At 37.4% G+C, this 19,246-nt stretch overlaps 1 non-coding gene across 1 annotated transcript; it reads right to left on the minus strand.

The window, feature by feature from the left end:
- Nucleotides 1-47: 47 nt before the first annotated feature.
- Nucleotides 48-154, minus strand: LOC111532342. Its single transcript, XR_002728515.1, has one exon. It is a non-coding gene; the product is annotated as a U6 spliceosomal RNA (small nuclear RNA).
- Between the last annotated feature and the right edge of the window lie 19,092 nt (nt 155-19,246).

Genomic DNA, 19,246 nt, shown 5'->3' on the forward strand with positions numbered 1-19,246 from the left:
TGTGGGTTTGTCATAAATAGCTCTTATTATTTTGAGGTACGTTCCATAAAAATATGGAACGCTTCACGAATTTGCGTGTCATCCTTGCGCAGGGGCCATGCTAATCTTCTCTGTATCGTTCCAATTTTAGTATATGTGCTGCCGAAGCGAGCACTGTTTTACTTTCATTTCTCTGAAGATTTTCAAAATTCCTTTTTGATTTCTTTTTCACTCTAATTGTTATTGAAGAGTGTATTGATTAGTTTCCATGTGCTTGTCAATTTTCTTTTTTTTTTTTTTTTTTTTTTTGGCTGTCATTGATTTCTAGTTTCATTTCATCATTCTTGGAAGAGACACTTGGCTTGATTTTAATCTTCTTCAATTTGTTAAGATTCTTTATGTAGACTAAATGTAATCTATTCCGGATAATGTCCATTTGAGTTTGAAAAGAATGTATATCCTTTTGTTAATGGGAAGAAAGTTCCATATATATGTGCTATGCCAATTTAGTCTATAATGCTGTTCAAGTCTGCCATTTCTTTGTTGACTTTCTATCTGTATGTTCTATCAATTATTGAAAATGGGATATGGAAGATTCCTACTATTATTGCATTGCTGTCAACTTCTGTCTTCGTATCAGTCAATATTTACTTCACATATTTAGGTGCTATGATGTTGGGTGCATATATAACTGTATCTTTTTGTTGAAGTAAATATTTTATTAATTTTTAAAGGGCTTTCATTTTCTCTAGAAACCATAGTCAGGGCTTAAAATCAATTTTGTTTGGTATAAGTAGAGACATTTCTGCTTTTTTGTTGTTTTGTGTTGGGGTTTCTTTTTGGTTACCATTTACATAGAATATAATTTTTTCAATATCTTCACTTTCAGCCTGTGTCCTTAAATCTAAAGTGAGTCTCTTTTAGACAGCACGTAGCCGAATTTTAGTATTTTTATCCACTCAACTACTCTATATCTTTTTATTCAAGAGTTTAATTTATTTTCATTTAAAGTAACTATTGATAGGAAAAGATTTAGCATTGCCTTATTGTTAATTGTTCTCTGCTGTGCAGTCCCTTTGAATTATGAGACTATTATAAATAATTATATGCCAAAAATTTAATAAGCTAGAATAAATTGATAAATACCTAGAAATGTAACCTTCAAAGATTAAATCAAGAAGAAATAAAAATACTGAACAGATTATAATTAATAAAGAGCTTGGATCAATAATCCAAAACTTTCAACAAAAAGGCCCAGGACCAGATAAAAGATTTAATACCAATCCTTCTTTAACTCTTCCAAGAAAACATATGTAGAGGAAAAACTTCCGAACTTATTTTATGAAGCCAGGAACACTCTGATTCCAAAGCTAGGCAAAAATACTATAAGAAAAGAAAACTACTACCCAAATCCCTAATGAACAATGATGCAAATATCCTCAGTAAAGTACTGGCAAACCAAATTCTACAGCACATTAAAAGATTTATATGCCATGATCAAGAGAAATTTATCCCTAAGTTGTAAGGATAGTTCAGCATATATAAATCAGTCAACATGATATTTCACATTAACAGATTAAAAGGAAAAAACACATAAATACCTCAATAGATACAGAAAAATATTTTTCAAAACTCAACATCCATTAATGATAAATAATATTTAACAAAATAAGTATAAAAAAACTTACCTCACAACTAACATAATAATTAATAGACAAAAAAACTGAAAACTTTTTCTCAAGGACCCAATAGAAAACAAGGATTTCTATTCTTGCCACTTCTATTCAACAGATTATTGGAAGTCTTAACCAGAGCAATTAGACAAGAAAAAGAAATAAAGGGTACCTAAATACAAAAGGAAGAATCAAAATTATATATATAGAGAGAGGACATGGCCATATATGTAGAAAACCATAAGGAATCAACAGCAACAAAAAACCTGTTAGAGCTTATCATTGAATTCAGTAAATTTGCAAATGCAAAATCAGCATACCAAAATTAGTGTCATTTCTATACAATAGCAATGAACTATTTTAAACAGAAAAATTTTTAATTCCATTTGCAATTTGCAATAGCAACCCAAAGAACAAAATACTTAGAAATGAACTTAACCAAATAGGCTAAAGATTTATACACTGAAAATTATAAATATTCATGAAGGAAATTAAATAAGACACAGATAAAAACGTATCACATGTTCATGCACTGAAAGAATTAATATTGTTAACATGTCTATACTACTCAAAGTGATCTGTAGATTAAACAAATTATTCATAAACATCCCATAACCTTCCCTTCAGATATAGAAATAAAAGATACTAAAATTACTATGGAACTACAAAAGACTTTAAATAGACAAAGCAATTTTAAGCAAGAACAAAACTGGAGGCATCACAATTCCTGGCTTAAAAATATATTACAATTTTACAGTAATGAAAAAATATATAATACTGGCATAAAAACAGACATATAGACCAATCAAACCACACAGAGAGCCCAGAAATAAGTCTACCTATTTATAGTCAACTGATCTTTGGCAAGGGTATCAAGAACACACAATGGAAAGGAATGGTCTCTTCAATAAATGGCATTGGGAAAACTGGATATCAACATGCAGAAGAATAAAACTGGACCCTTTTGCAGGAGTTCCCACTAATTCCTCATTTTGCTTTCCATGGTTTTAGTTGTCCACAGTCAACTATGGCCTGAACACATTAAATAAAAAAATCCAGAAATAAACAATTTATAAATTTCAAATTGTTTGCCATACTGAGTAAGATGATTAAATCTCATGCCATCCCACTCAACAAAAGTATCTGTCATCCAGTATGAATCATCCCTTTGACCCACAGATCCACACCGTATACACTACTCATTCATTTATCACTTAGCCATCTTGATTATCAGATCTAATTTCACAGTATCACAGTTTTTATGTCCAAGTAACCCTTATTTTACTTAATAATGTCCTCAAAGTATAAGAGTAGTGATGCTGGCAATTGGGATATGCCAAAGAGAAGCTGCAAATTGCTTGAAAAAGTGAAAGTTTATCACAGATGTGTATGTATAGAAAAAACATAGTATGCATAGGATCTGGTACTATCCAGGGTTTTGATGGCAGCAGCAGCCCATCTGGAGCAACTGCTGCCATGACGCGAGCTGCAGTGGGGGAGGTGTGGCTGGGGCTGTATGCTCCACAAAGCCCACACGAGCTGGGAACAGGTGAAAAAGCCCCACCCCCTTCTGAGTTGGCAGGACAGGAGCCCTGCCCTCCTGGGCGCAGATGTAGCCATTGAGCCACGGCTGCAGACCCAGGCATCCCTGTGCTCTTGGGGGCCCAGGAAGCCCCCCTGCCCCCAGAGGCTTGGAAGTACCTGCTCCCACTGCCTGGCCAACCCCAGTGCCCACACCAATTCTGAAGCAAAGTTGAGGCAAGGTCCAGATGCTGTGACAACTTGGCCAGGTGTGCACATGCTTGGGGAATCACTGACACAGCCGCTGCTGCTGTGGCCCCCTCCAGACTTCGGGTGCTGGCAAACACAGGAGGGAGGTCAAGGGGTTTCTGAGGATGGCTTGGTATGGGCCTGTAGCCACCCCTCATCACAAACAGCTTGGGCACTGTGGATGGCAGGTTTAATGGTGGCAAGAGGAAGACAGGCTCCTGGGCGAAAAGAGATGGGTTACTGGTGAAACCCCATCTTCAGGACAGGGACAGCCTGAGGCTTCCAGTTCCGTGGACCACAGTGCTTTCTCCAGGCCTGCCATGGCTGCCCATGGACCAATCAGCACACTGTTCCTCCTCTCTGAAGCTCATAAAAACCTCAGACGTAGCCAGGCTCAAGCAGACAATGGGACAACCTGCTCATGGCGTGGAGATACCCACTGCAGGTCTCCTGTCTACTGAGAGCTGGGCAGATGACAGGACTACCTGCCAACAGAGAGGAGCCACCCAACGTCACTCTCCTCTCTGCTAAGAGCTGGGCAGATGAAAGGACAACCTGCCTTTGGAGAGGGGTTGCCCATTGCCGGTCTCCTCTGAGCTGTTTAATAAGGCACCTCTTTGTCTTGCTTACCCTTCAGTTGTCCATGTACCTAACTGTTCCTGGGCATGGGACAAGAACTCAGGACTCACAAAATGGCAGGGCTAAAAGAGCTGTAACATAAACAGGGCTGAAATATGCCCCTTGCTTGCCACATTGCAGGCAATGAGAAGGAGAGAAGAGAGGAGAGAAGAATTGCAGCCCTTTGGGGAGCCCAGACCAAGGAGCTCACCAAGCCAGGGTTGTGACACCATCTTTGGGGTTCTGCAGATCCTGGCATCTCCAAACTTCTTGGCACCACTATGTGCCCCGGTGTCAGCAGTGAAACAAGCCTGTGGTATGCCTGGCCCAGCCACAGCGTCACAGGGAGCCAGCACCTATGCTGGCACATGGAGCTGCCTGCACTGGCACAGCCAGCGTTCCTGGCTATGTGCAGTGGCCAGATTCCATGTTTGCCCGCTGACACACCGCTCACTGCTCCATGCCTGGCTCAACCTTAGCAGGCATGAGATCCAGGCCAGTAGCGTGAGCCGAGCAGACTGTCAGGGCCAAAGGGGTGGAATGAGCCCAGTGGGCCTTAGCAAAACTTGAGACAAGGTACCACTGGCCACAAAGGTTTCTAGCTGGAAAAGCGACACCTCAAAGATCACATGACAATTGCTGGTATCGACTGGGGTCTTGGAACTTACACTCTGAAAATAAGAGGCAACCCTGTATCACACCACATACGAAAATCAACTCAGCATATATTGAAGCTTAAACATAATACCTGAAGCTGTAAAACGAACAGAAAAAAGATAAAGCTTTTTGGTATTGGACTTAGAAACAGGTTTTTGGGATATGATACCAAAAGCACATGAAACAAAAGCAAAAATAGAAAAGTGGAATTGCATTAAAATCTTCTGCACAGGAAAGGAGACAACGACCAGAGTGAAAAGACCACCTATGGAATGAGAGAAAATAGTTATGAACCATGTATCTGACAAAGAGTTAATATTCAAAACATATAGTGAACTCCTACAAATCAATAGCGAAAACACAAGTAACAATTTTAAAATGGACAAAGGACCCAAATAGACATTTCTCCAAGGAAGATATTTAAATGGTCAATGAGTAAATAAAATGGGTATTCAATACCACTAATCAACAGGGAATGCAAGTCAAAACCATAATCAGATATCACCTCATACACCTGTAGAATGGCTATCACCAGTAAGACAAATGGTAAGTAAGTGTTGGCAACAATGTGGAGAAAAAGGGATATTTTTACCCTGTTGGTAGGAATGTAAATTGGTGCAGCCCTTATAAGACACAGTATGAAAATTCCTTTACAAATTAAAATAGGACTACTATAGTTCAGTAATTCTACTTCTGAGTATATACACAAAGCAAATGAAATCTCAATCTTGAAGAGATACCTTCACATCCAACTTCATTGCAGCATTATTCATAGTAGTTAAGATATGGATACAACCTAAATATCTGTCAGTGGATAAATAAAGAAACTGATAATATATCACAGTTTCTTTAACTATATTCATGTATGTGTGTGTGTATGTGTATATATGTGTATATGTGTGTACGTATATCTATGTGTCTTTATTTTATATAAACGTATACATGTGTGTATGTGTATCTATGCGTGTATATATATGTACATACAGTGTGTCTAGTCTATGTGTGTGTGTGTGTGTATAAATTTTATCTTTAAAAAAATCCTGCCATTTGGAACAACATGGATAAACCTAGAAGACATTATGCTAGGTAGTTCAAAAGCGGAAAGATAAATGCTGTGTGATCTCACTTATGTGAAGTCTAAAATAATCAAATTCACAGAAGCAGAGAGCAGAATGGGGATTTCCAGGGCAGGAGATGTGGGAAATGGAAGATGTTCATCAAGAGAATAAAGTGTCAGTTATTTAAGATTAGTAAGTTCTGGAGATATAATGTAAAGCATGGTGACCATAGTTGAAAATATTGTATTTTATACTTGAAATTTGCTGAGAGAGTATAATAAGTGTTCTCCTTTCTCCCTCCCCACACAAATTGGTAATTATGTGAGGTGATGGATATGTTAATTAACATAATTGTGATCATTTTTTATAGTGAATGTATACATCAAAATATAAAGCTGTATACCTTAAATATATATAATTCTTGTCAATTATCAGTCATACCCTCAGGAAAACTAGGATAAAAAGAAAAACAAAGTAAGAAATAATGAGTGGATAAATGGATTGGTGGGTGGATGGATGGATGGATGGAAACATACAGTTTTAAAAAATCAGAGATTCTGTACACTCAGTGGTTTCTAGTTTCTCCAAGAGAAAACATCTTGCATAACAATAGTATAATATCAGAGTCAGGAAATTCACATTGATACAATTTACCAACCTTTCAGGTTTCACCAGTTTTACGTGCATGTGTGTGTGTGTGTTGGAGGGGAGTGCTTAGTTCTACATATTTTTGTCACATGTGTAGATTATTACGATGACCACCGTAGTCAAGACATAGAATAGTTCTATCACACAAATTTCATGTTTTGCGGTACTTGAGGATTTCTCCCTCAGCCTAGTCCTTTGGTCCCTTCTCTTTTCACATCTCACTGAGCCTACTGCTCTCTTTCTTCAGAAACATATATCACATTCTGAATTTTTTTTAATATTCTCCTCTATAAAATCCAGTATCAAACCTACTTTAGGAAAAATGGAGAAGACTCAAAGTGTGTCACTACCATGGATTCACACTGCTCACACCCTTTTCCCCCTCTACTAAAGTATTTACCAGTGATACATTTTCTGCTCTAAAGTCGATATAAAAATTGTCCAATACTTATATTGGTTAGAAATAGTATTATGGTATGAAATACTTATTTACAATGCCTACACAGGTATGAGCATTCAGCTAATTCTCTACCCCCTGGTGTTTGTGAATAATTAACACTCATTTTTATACAATGCATAGTGCTTCTCTGTTTCAACAAGAAGACAATCCCAACTATCTTGAGCACAGATGTGATTTTCTAAATTAATTGATAACCTTCGCAGTGGCCTTACTAAGATATAGAAAACAAAACTGACTATAATATACTTTTGCTTAAAATTACACTTCATTCAAAAAATAATTTTTATTTATAGAAATGTATTTTATGAAGTAGAAATGCTGAAATGTCCTACTCTAAAACATTTTCTACTGATTTTTACATGAAAGTATAGAAAATATTTCTTGAGATCGTATTAAGTACGTATATATAACTTTACCATGAAATCCCTATATGTCTAAATCAGTTTTATGAGTCATTATTTATGTATCGTTAGAAATAAACTATTTTTTAATCCCAGTACAATTTTCTTTGTATAATAAGAAATTCCTTGGCATTTTTAGAACAACCATGCATGTATGCAAAAGATATTTAGCGAATGCCTTCCTTCCATTGGCCAGTAACTGTGATATTCTTCAGGAATCAAGAAATAAGTAAGAGTTGCTCTCTGTCCCCAAGGAGTGTGACGGTTACTAGTGAGCATCCACTTGATTGGACTGAAGGATGCAATATTGGTCCTGGGTGTGTCTGTGAGGGCGTTGCCAAAGGAGATGAACATTTGAATCAGTGGGCTGGGGAAGGCAGACCCACCCTTAACTGGGTGGGCACCATCTAATCAGCCACCAGCAAATATAAATCAGGCAGAAAATCATAAAGTGATGAGACGGGCCTAGCCTCCCAGCCTACATCTTTCTCCTGTGCTGGTTATCGAACATGGCAGAGCTAAGACTGATCTAAGGTGCTTCTTTAACTTCTGAAATAATGAGTTCACGATCATCTGGAATGTAAAATGGATAACTTATTTAAAACATGGAGAAGGTCAAAGACTCCCAAAGGTGGGAATTGTCTTGTTATTGGTTTATTCCTAGTCCATGGTATATTAACTAGTAGGTGTCTAACAATTATTGGATGATTAATGATTATTGAACAGTGAAAAAGTGAATACACACATGATCTCCCCTTCCCTCGAACTAGACATACAACAATTCTGGGATACGTAGTAGGGTTGTAAGCTGAAAGTTAGCAATCCAAAGATTATTTCTAAATGCTTAGCTGGTGTCAAGTTCAGTATTGAAAACACACACACACACACAGATGCATGTACATAATCAAGCTACTTTATACCAAACTGGATTGCTATCAAAATCTTCAGTAAGAGCTCACTATACATGTCTAATGATTTGCCTTTATTTTCAGTATATCACAAAGGCATTGGAATCAAAGACACCTAGGTAGTAATAAAAGGCTCCTATCCAGTATTTGTGTAACTAGAAAAATCAGTTACAGCCTCAGAACCATAGTTTCCTCATCTGTAAAATAAGGCTATAATACCTTTTTTGACAGATCATTGTAAACAATCAGGACAGGCCGGGCGCAGTGGCTCGTGCCTCTAATCCCACTTTGGAGGCCAAGGCGGGCAGATCACGAAGTCAAGAGATAGAGACCATCCTGACCAACATGGTAAAACCCCGTCTCTACTAAAAATACAAAAATTAGCTGGGAGTGGTGGTGCACGTCTATATTTCCAGCTACTCAGGGAGCTGAAGAAGAATCACTTGAACCCAGGAGGTGGAGGTTGCAGTGAGCCGAGTTTGTGCCACTGCACTCCAGCCTGGCAACAGAGCAAGACTCCGTCTCAAAAAAAAAAAAAAAAAAAAAAAAAGGACAATGTTTTAAAAGCACCTTGCAGTGTGTACATAGTAGGTGCTCAGAAATGCTGTCACTTATTTGCTATAGTTCTTAGAATAGGCTTTTGTCAGGGGAAGAAAAATACATTAGTCTTTCCTCCTAGAAGCATTTAGTAACAGAATCAAGATTGCCCATACTAAGGAAAGCCAACATCCTGTTCAAAAGAGTCAGAGCTGGGAATCACTTAGAAACACGTGTGCAGTACCAGAAATGATGCCCATTTTATGTTGTGACGTTATGCACCAAGAAATGAAACCACACAGTCCTGCTAGCTGAGACCATTTGCAGCCACCATTGGCACCAAGTAGAGAGCATTTTTCAGGCAGATAGGAACAGACGGTGGTATTTCTCAACTACAAGCCCACAGCCAGGGAACTTAGCATATGCAGGCATCCTTTTTACCCCGAAGAAAAGTGACTTTTAAGGAAACGAAATAGCAGCTGTATGAATCCCAACCAGGAGATGAAAGGGGGAAGGACGAGAAGGGAGAGAGTGAGGGAGAGAGAATGACTTGGAGAATCATTTGTACCCATCCTTCTCGAACACAGGCAGTGCACATTAAAGACAAAACAGTTGGGTGTTAAAAAGCCAAAATGTGGGTGACAAAGGGTAAAGTTAAAACACTAGGAAAAGAAAGAGAAGCTCCAGTACTTAACACATATTGATCTTATCCAAGAAAGGGCACAGCAGAAAGCATTTCTGATGAGTAATTGAATTATGGGTAGCTAAAATTAACATAAAAGTTATGATTCAAAAAAAGTATTAATAATCACATTCAAAAAGGAGGAGAAAAATACGAGCACAAAATCCTACTACTAATGAGTAATAAAAGTTAAATTCAGTTCTTCAAAAATAGTTGTCCATTTAATCTTCATCAAGTAGGTATTTTATTATCAATAATAATTAATTATAATAGAGTCTCAGAAAGATTTATTATTTCAATGAAAGTCAACTGCCTAACTCCAGATTTCTGACATTTTTATTCCTGTGGTCCTCAAACATAAATGTGTATTAGAATCTCCAGGAGGATTATGAAACCATAGATTGCTGGGCTCCATTCCCAGGGTTTCTAACTTAGGGCCCAAGAGTTTACACTTGTCACTCATTCCCAAGTAATGCTGCTGGTATAGGCAACACACACTTTGAGAAGCATTGTTCTACTGGAGGATGCTATAAAAGACCAATGCTTATCGTTTAGTGTTAGCCCCTTGTTCTACCCCAGATCCAACTATTCAAAGGAGGAACAGCCCGGAATCATAATTTGAACGATTAGTATCAACAGGAACTGCTAGAGGGTTTTGGAAATATGCATGCATTATAAGGTGTATTAAACAGTTCACACAGCCGGGCACGGTGGCTCATGCCTGTAATTCCAGTACTTTTGGAGGCCGAGGCAGGCAGATCACAAGGTCAATAGATCGAGAACAACATGGTGAAACTCTGCCTCTACAACAAATACAAAAATTAGCTGGGTGTGGTGGTGTGCACCTGTAGTCCCAGCTACCCGGGAGGTTGAGGCAGGGGAATTGCTTGAACCCAGGAGGTGGAGGTTGCAGTGAGCTGAGATCACACCACTGCACTCCAGCCTGGCAACAGAGCAAGACTCCTTCTCAAAAACAAACAGCAATTAAAAAAAAAAAAAAACAACAGTTCACACTAAAATGTATGCATCACCCTTTTTGGTTAAGACTCCAGGAAGACCAGGGGGAGGGAGGGAGAGAGGGAGGGAGAGAGAAAGGGAGAGAAGGAGAGAGAGAAAGAAAGAGAAGATTCAAAGAGCTGATGTAAAGGGGCTGAAAGCAGCAAAATTAGAGACAAACAGGCAGGAGCTGTGGAGAGGGGGCAATTGAGTGCCTTGGTGTGTGCACTCTTGGTGAGCTAGAGAGCGTCCAAAGCACAGGCCTTGCAATCTAATCAGAGAGGCATTGGAAACCCAGGGACTTTCCAGGAGTAATACAGGTCAGACAGTATTTTTGAATCAGAATGAAAACCCATTACAAAGAATGGGGTATGTTATCATTGGGTCAAGTGGCTGTATTTCTATTTTAGAACTAATCTAGCGTAGTAAGGAGTGTTGATGTTTACCTAACATCTCGTTGCCCTCTACTTGCCTGCTCCCAAAATCCTTACTCTATTCCCACAGAACTGTATCCAGACTCCACCTCCAGCATAAATCATGATTTGTCTAACAGGGATTGTTCTAGTAGTAAGACTATATCTCCTAGCCCAGGAGACATAAGCAATCTACAAGGTGACTTTTGAAAATTATTTTCCTTTGTGATAAAAGAAATGGTTATATGAGAAAAATATGCCATTCCTTCTTTAAACTTTGTTGTGTGAGAACTTGATGCTTAGATTCACAACAGTCATCTGGTAAACCTGAGGGGACGACTACTGACAGCTAAAGACAGTGATTTCAAGGGAAGGAGACAGTTGAGTACTTGAACTGCCTACCTGCAAATTTGATGTTAAATGGGACAATTAAATGCTGTGTTTGTTTTTTCTTATGGTTTAAGAAACTAATTGATGCAACTGGGAAATGAGATGTGATCTTTAACTGTACTTGGCAAAACTGAGGCCAGTTCTCTCAATGACTGCAGTGTTTATGCCGTGAAGCAAGACACTTTTGTAGAACATTTGAGAATACATTAAACTTTCTAAATTATAAACATGACCATTCTACTCCTCCAATTAAACCTTTCAATGAAACACAATATAGCATTGAGTGCAGGTTCCTATAAAGACTTTTACTTTCTACCCTAGGTTTCCAGTCTGCTTTCTTCCCACTGGCTGCCTCCCACTTTATGCTTTAGTCACTCCAAAATCTTGTTCTTGCTCACAAATCTATTGTGCAATCACTGCCTTGTGATGTTCTGTGCATTTCCCCATCTATATTACATTCTCCTTCCCTTCTTTTCATATCCTCATCTGGATAACCCTAACTAATCACTCCAGCCTGAGGTAACACCTCATCCAGAAAGTCTTCCCTAACACTCCTTATACAGAATTATAGGCCAGCCTCTGTGTTCCCACTGTACCTCTGCCTTAACTCTCATTGATGTATTAATCATATAGTATTAAGATAACCCACTACTATGCATGCCTTCTTTATTATACTAGATGGCTTTTAAGGAAAGGTACAATAGTTTTAATTTTGTATTTCTAGTGCCTAGACAAATAATTGGCCCTTAACTAAAAACAAATATTTTGACTAGAAAAAAAATCTAGATTAATATTTTAAACACCTATCATGACAACATATTCTGCTTCTGGTAGCTTGAAATAAGAGACCCTTCAATCTATAACAAGGAAAACCTATGATTTACACATGACTGTGATTACTGACTATTACTTCTCCAGCTGTCACTAACAGATGAAATGTTCTCCAGATGGAGAAGGAAACCAGGAGGTTGATTTAAATTGTTTCCACTGGCATTCAAAATACTTGACCCTTCCAAAATGAATGTTAATAAGAATAATATTATCTATTATAATGTTTATTGTAGTTCACAAAGCACTTTGTAGGTGCTTTATATAATATAATAGTCACAATAACCCCAGATACAAGTAGAACTATTCCATTTGGGATATATGAAAGATCAGAATCCATATATAGGTTTAAAAATTACAGTTGAACCCTAAGAGATTTCTTTATAGGGAGTGTCTCTATCAATAACTACCGTATTGCAAAAACTAAATTATTTTCACTTAACGTAACCATAAACCCACTTTATGTTAATGTATTTTATAAAAATTACTATTTTACAAGCAAATAGGATTGAGAAGATGACCATTATTTTACATTTTGGTATATCTCTTTAATACTAGGCTTAAAATAAGACTGATGGATTTTCACATCTGCTTTTGCATTCAATTTTGGTGCAGTATTTTACTTCACTGTATACTTATGAGAGATAGAGAATAGAAATGGCAAGTAATGTCAGTGTTAGTGTGAATATAGTTTTTACTTTGCTTGCAGATCCTCTGAAAGAAACTGAAGAGAGACCTTCAGGAGTCTCATAACCACATTTTGAGTCTAACTGCCAAGTTAGACTAACCACAGATTATGTAACTTATGGGAGTCAAACAACTAATAAATGCCTGACCCAGGATATGAAAATGAACCATTTACTATCAAGCCAGTGGTTGAGTTACAGGTCTTATATTAGCATGTTTAAAAGTGTGATGCTTGTATCTGATGTGACAATTAGGTGGTTATTAACCAACAGCTAATCCAGAAAAATAGTCAGACTATTTTGGTTTTTTATCAGTACATCAGCTAAAGCAATAGTGTGGCATGAGATTGAATTTGACTCAACTGAGGTTGAGGTTGAAGTGTTTCCAACATGCATGGGATTGGTTGTGATGCACAGATGAAATTAGGCAGAGGTCAGGTCTACTATTTCCTGTGAAGTTGAGGGTTTTTAGTGGAGCCATTGGTTGGTCGGTTTCTAAAATACAGAAATTGAGAATGAGGTTCCAGTAAGAAAATGTTGATTAGAATCCAAGCAATTCCATATGCACTGATTATGCAGGTATTTTAATTGAATTGTTCTCAAACATAAGGAGAAAACACTAAAGCGGTAATAATTTAAATCTGAAAAGAAATCTCTCTGAAATGGTAAGGCATTATGCCATCATGTATATAATGCCTTAGATGAAACAGTAAACCTCTCATTCATTCTAAACTTGTCTAGAAAAAAAAAAAAATCATAGTTAAGACAATCATGTGGAGGACAGAGAGCTTAGATTGGGGTATTTGATTTGTGCTCATATTTATTTAGATTTGAATATAATCTTAAGTCAAAACATGGAAGCTTATTTTAATTAATTCTATTGGCCAGCCGACACAATTAATGTTCATTATTTCAGTAAATATTTCAATGACAAACACAGTCAGGGAAAAGGACATCCCCTGAGGATTTTAAAATAGGTAAAAATACAGTTTATCTAGCCAAGACTGATAATTATAATAACCTTGGTTGGGGAGGAGAGGTATAAGGAATGAAAGCTTGTTCTGGGAAGAGGGTAGCCTCAACTAATTCCTGAATGATGAATAGAAGTTATCCAGATGAAGAAAAATTGAACATATTTACACAATCCATATGTGTCAAGATAAATAATGAATGTTCAATGTAATGTGATCTCATTAACATTTAATAACATAATAGGTTCAATACTTTTGGCCCCCATTTTAGAGTTGGCAAAAAAAAAAATGAAAACATACCAGCATTGTCTAAAGTGATGCATTTTGTAAATGGAATGATGAGTATTTGAACATAGTTTGAGTTCAAAGCACTTCTATAAGGCACAGAAAGACGGCATGACACAGACACAGATGTGAGGATACCTGGCATATTCACTGCAAGACAGTGAGCATATATCCAGGAAAAATTGCAAATGGCAAAGGATTAGAAGAGATCACTGAAGAGGTAGGTAGGATTAGATCTCTGAGGTGACAGGAAATTCCTCCTGTAAGAATGTGGGTGGCCACATTTGCATTTTGAAAAGGGCTTTCGTGTAGATAGCAACACACTGCCAGGAGATAGTTTAAAAATAAAATTTAATGTTGGAAAATGCTCAGAGATTTCTAAAGCAGCAAATTAAATTTGTAAACACAAACAAGTAAAAGATTATTCCAATGCTCTGTTCAAACACCAAAGGGAAAAACTGTATGTTAACAAAAGACCAATGAGATCTGCAAAAGCAAAATAACTTTTTTTTTATTATTATTATTTTAAATGTTTGTGGGCACATAGTAGGTGTACATATTTCTGGGGTACACGAGATGTTTTGATACAGGCATGCAATATGAAATAAGCACATCATGAGAATTGGGAATCTTTCCCTTCAAGCATTTATCTTTTGACTTACAAACAATCCAGCCACATTCTTTAACTTATTTTAAAATACACAATTAAGTTGTTAGTAACTACAGTCAACCTAGAACTTTATTTTCTAAAAGCAATCTGCAGATTGAGGAGATGAAAGTGCACTTTGAAGAGGGTCTGGAATGCAGGAGATTATGAAGGCAAAAACTGCAGGGCAGGGAAGAGGAGTCAGGGGAATGAGGAACAGAGTCGGGACCAGATGATCTTTAAGACCCATATCATCAGTTTTGCTTAATTGGCTGGTTCCAGGTGGTCAGTTTGTTGGCTCCAGGTGACTTGTTAGCGGTCAGCTGGGAAATTTCCAGTTGCAGTTCTTTCCAGGAACTGTTCTTTGACTCGGTTGCAGAAAAACAGGTTCTGCAACACTTTCTAAGGACACAGCAGAATGTGACCGCCCTCTCACCCTGCCATGGCCTCTTGGTTCTGCTTATAAATTCTGAGCCACAGGGAGTCCATCTTGTTTGCCAACTGGAGGCACAATTTGACATGTTCTTCTGATCCACATTCTCAATTTGTAAATCCACGTTTTTAATGTTTTATAATTATGGTTTGGACAGAGTTACAGAAAGTTGAAAGAGACTCTCAGCTATTTATCAGAGCTCTCCCTTTATGATAAGCTCTCTAGGGAGAGGCTCATCCTAATTTGAAATAAAGATCAGTTGTTCCAAAGGCATCCCCACTGCAAAATATGCTAACTTAACCAAAGCCCTGCATGTTGCTAAGTCAGCTTCATAAAACTGGTCCATATTTGCTGTAATAACTTCTTTAGGACGGAAAACCACAATAGCAAAAGGGAATAAAAGCTCAAAAAAAAAACTAGTGGGTTTTTCATAGGAAGAGTAAAGCAATGAGGTTAATCGCAGCAATAGGGTCAATCCAAGCTTCAAATGATAAGTACAAAGTTGCAAATAAAGCAGAAATATTCAAGTATCAAAGATGCCAATATTTGGGGTTGTTAAATTTGAAGTATTGTAGCAAATGAAAGCTCAGAATAATGTAAAGGAAGCCAATATTGACGAAGAATTAATGGTTAAAAGTGTGTGGAGAATACCAATGTACTTATATGAGATACCCCAAGTAAGGGTGATTTTCACATTTTCTACTCTTCCTATGCTTTGGATAGATTCTGGATTAAAATAGCAAAACTGTATATCATGTGGTTTTTAAAGAAGGCCAATGCTAAACACCGAGCAACAATTTGGCTATGGTCAGCATTATATAGAAAGCAGACCAGGCTACACAAATGTTCACAATCCCAGAATCAGATTATTTTCTCAACCTTTTAACCACATGTTATTTACACATTGTTAAGGTTAGAAAATCATGCCCTAATATATGGTGCATTGACATGATGAACTAAAGGAGCAAATGTAGAGAGCCTCAAGGTCTCTCTGATCCCATCCCTCAATTCTCTCAATCCTTTGTCTCTTCCAAAGCACAGGATGAAGCTTTTCTCTGAGGTTCCCTTATTTACTTAGAAACTGGACTCCCAAAGAGGAACACAATTGCCTTCCATCCCTTCCCAGAAACCTCATTGCCAATAGCAAGAAAGACGATTGAGGAATGTCACCATACATGGATGGACTCTCACAAGATGATGTCTTCCTTTCAGTCTCATTTAAATTATAAAGATAATTATTTACAAGTTAATTTCTGTCTGCTGATGTCCATTTATTTTTCCTAGTAATCATTTATCCTTCAAAAGAACTTAGCACATTTCCCCTACTTCCCTCTCCCTGTTGCAGTGGGTATATAAACATCAAACATCTGGTCTTTTCTTTGAGTTCTTATATTATGTGTGACTCCTAATGCATAGATGTGTATGTAATAAAGTTGTTATGCTTTTCTTTTGTTAACCTGTCCTGTTAAAATGGTGTTACAGAGAAAGAGATCACCTTCTTTCTGCCCCTACAATGTAAAAGATAGATTTTTTTTTCTATCATATGAGAGAAACTAGGAACAATACCCTGACAGCAAAGAGAACACCTATCACTCAAATCTTGGTTTCTAGCATGTTCTCCAATAAAAGGAGCCTGACAGCAAAGAGAACACCTATCACTCAAATCTTGGTTTCTAGCATGTTCTCCAATAAAAGGAGCCAGACTACATGGAAAAATGGTTAATTCTAAGATTGGGATAGAAAACATACACAATGAGCCTGGGATACATGCCAGAAAGTAAGTACTAAAAGAAGGAGAGAGAGAGAAAAAAAGAGAGGAAAAAGAGAGAGAAAGGAAAACCCGTATTGTCAGCAGTATGTATGTCAAAAGGACATAGGAGTGAACTGGATGAACTCCCAGTCACCAAAGTTAGAACAATTTGAGCAACCAAATAAAGCCGTATTGTGTTATCACACAAACTATAAAATAAATATACATGAGTTTGTACTAGTATAAATAAAATACTAAATAAATTGATAAATGATTGGAGGGAAAAAGATAAATCTCCTATGTAGAAAAATTCCATGTAATTTATGTAAATATTCTGCCCACTCCTTAAGTATGGATTGGATATAGTTACTACTTTCCGATGAGTTTAGCATGACAAGGGGGAATGAAAGAAAAAAAGAAAAACATTACAATGGAGACACCTGACAAAGGCTGCTCAACCACGTGATCAACGTTATCATTAACAATAATAGTATGGGTCACATGAGGTGGCTCATCCCTGTAGCCCCAGAATGTTGGGAGGCAAAGGTGGTAGCATATTTTGAGGCCAGGAGTTTAAGACCAGACTGGACAACATAGCAAGACCTGTGTCTACAAAAAAAAAATTTTAAATGAGCTGGGAGTGCTAGTGTATTCCTAGCTACCTAGGAGGCTGAGGTAAGAAGAAGACTTGAGCCTAGGAGTTTGAGGCTGCAGTGAGCTATGAGCATCCCACCACACTCTAGCCTGTGTAGCAGAGTAAGACCCTGTCTCTTAAAATAAAAGAAAAAAAAAAAAATTAGTATGTACACTTGATATTATGAGACAAAAATACTTAACTCCTTTTTACTTCCTCCCCAAAATCCATAACTCCAGTCAAAACATGAGAAAAAGAATAGACTTTCCAATTGAGTGGTATTCTACCAAATATTCCTTAAAATTATCAAGGTCATTAAAACCAAGGGAAATGTGAGAAACTGTCACAGCCAAGTGCAACCTAAGGACATATGAATAAATGCAATGATGGTAGCTTGGATGAGATCCTGGAACAAAAAAAGAACATTAAATAAAAACTAAGGTAATCTAAATAAAGTATGGACCTTAGTTAATAGCAACATATCAATATTGGTTCATTAATTGCAACAAATATACCATGTAAATACTGTTAATTGGGGAAACTACAGTTTTTCTGTAAATCTTAAACTGTCCTAAACATATCTATTTTTTTTTAAAAGAAGAGATATTTCTCCCCACGCACACAAAATACCAATGTTAATTTTCCTTTCTCCTTCCACCTCGTTTTTTTGTCACATGCAGATAGGAATTTGGTGGAGGTTCACAGCTATAAAGGAAGTATAGTTTTTTGTCACTCTCTTGCCAATTTAGTTTTGCAGGCTGAATAATTCTCCAGCAATTAAAATACGTTTAAAACAGATTGTACTTTTAATGTAAATTTAGGGTATAGAGCAAGAATATGAAGTCATCAAGAAACAATCAAAAGAAAAGAGAAGGGACAACACCCCAGCTAACTCAGAGCTGCCACTAGAAGAAAAAGGAACTTTCCTATATTTCTACTCCTAATTCGCTCCTCTCTTGTATTCCACTCTCTACCAAAGCTTCAATAGGATACAGCTCCCTAAATCTCACCATCAAAAGATGAAGGATAGAGCGATTAATAATGGAGAAGTCATCAAGTACTTAAAAAGCAGGCACTCCACTGGCCTCCTACATTAGGCACAAGTCCTTATTTGCTTTAGGCAACATATAAGGAAAAGAGGCGTGTGGTTACCCCCCGATTCTGTAATCACTTCAACTCTTAGAGGAGACTCTGGCCAGAAGAAAACAAGTAGAGTGTCTTCATCACAGCCGACAAAGTCTGTATTATCACTGAAACTGGTCTTTCCAGATATTTGTAAATATAAACTAATTACAACAGTAACACAATGTTCAAGAAATACAGAGAAACAGTCACTCAAAAGACAGAAGGGAAAAGTAAGCTTAAAATATAAAACATTAAAATGACAGACATCAATAAAATTTAAGCAGATATTGGATTAATTAAAATACTAGCGTGGCAGGTCTGAAAAGGAGGAATCAGAACAATGGGAAAGAGTTCTTGAAAATAACTGAGTTTGTTTGCAAAATCAATAAACTCCCCATACATATCAGAATGTGGCTGGGCACGGTGGCTCAAGCCTGTAATCCCAGCACTTTGGGAGGCCAAGGTGGGCGGATCACAAGGTCAGGAGATCGAGACCATCCTGGCTAACACGGTGAAACCCCGTCTCTACTAAAAAATACAAAAAAACTAGCCGGGCGAGGTGGCAGGTGCGGAGCTTGCAGTGAGCCAAGATCTGGCCACCGCACTCCAGCCTGGGCAACAGAGCGAAACTCCGTCCAAAAAAAAAAAAGAAAGAAAGGAAAGAAAGGAAAGAAAGGAAAGAAAGGAAAGAAAGGAAA

Source organism: Piliocolobus tephrosceles, chromosome 15 (assembly GCF_002776525.5).
Source record: "Piliocolobus tephrosceles isolate RC106 chromosome 15, ASM277652v3, whole genome shotgun sequence".
NCBI classification, from domain to species: Eukaryota; Metazoa; Chordata; class Mammalia; order Primates; family Cercopithecidae; genus Piliocolobus; species Piliocolobus tephrosceles.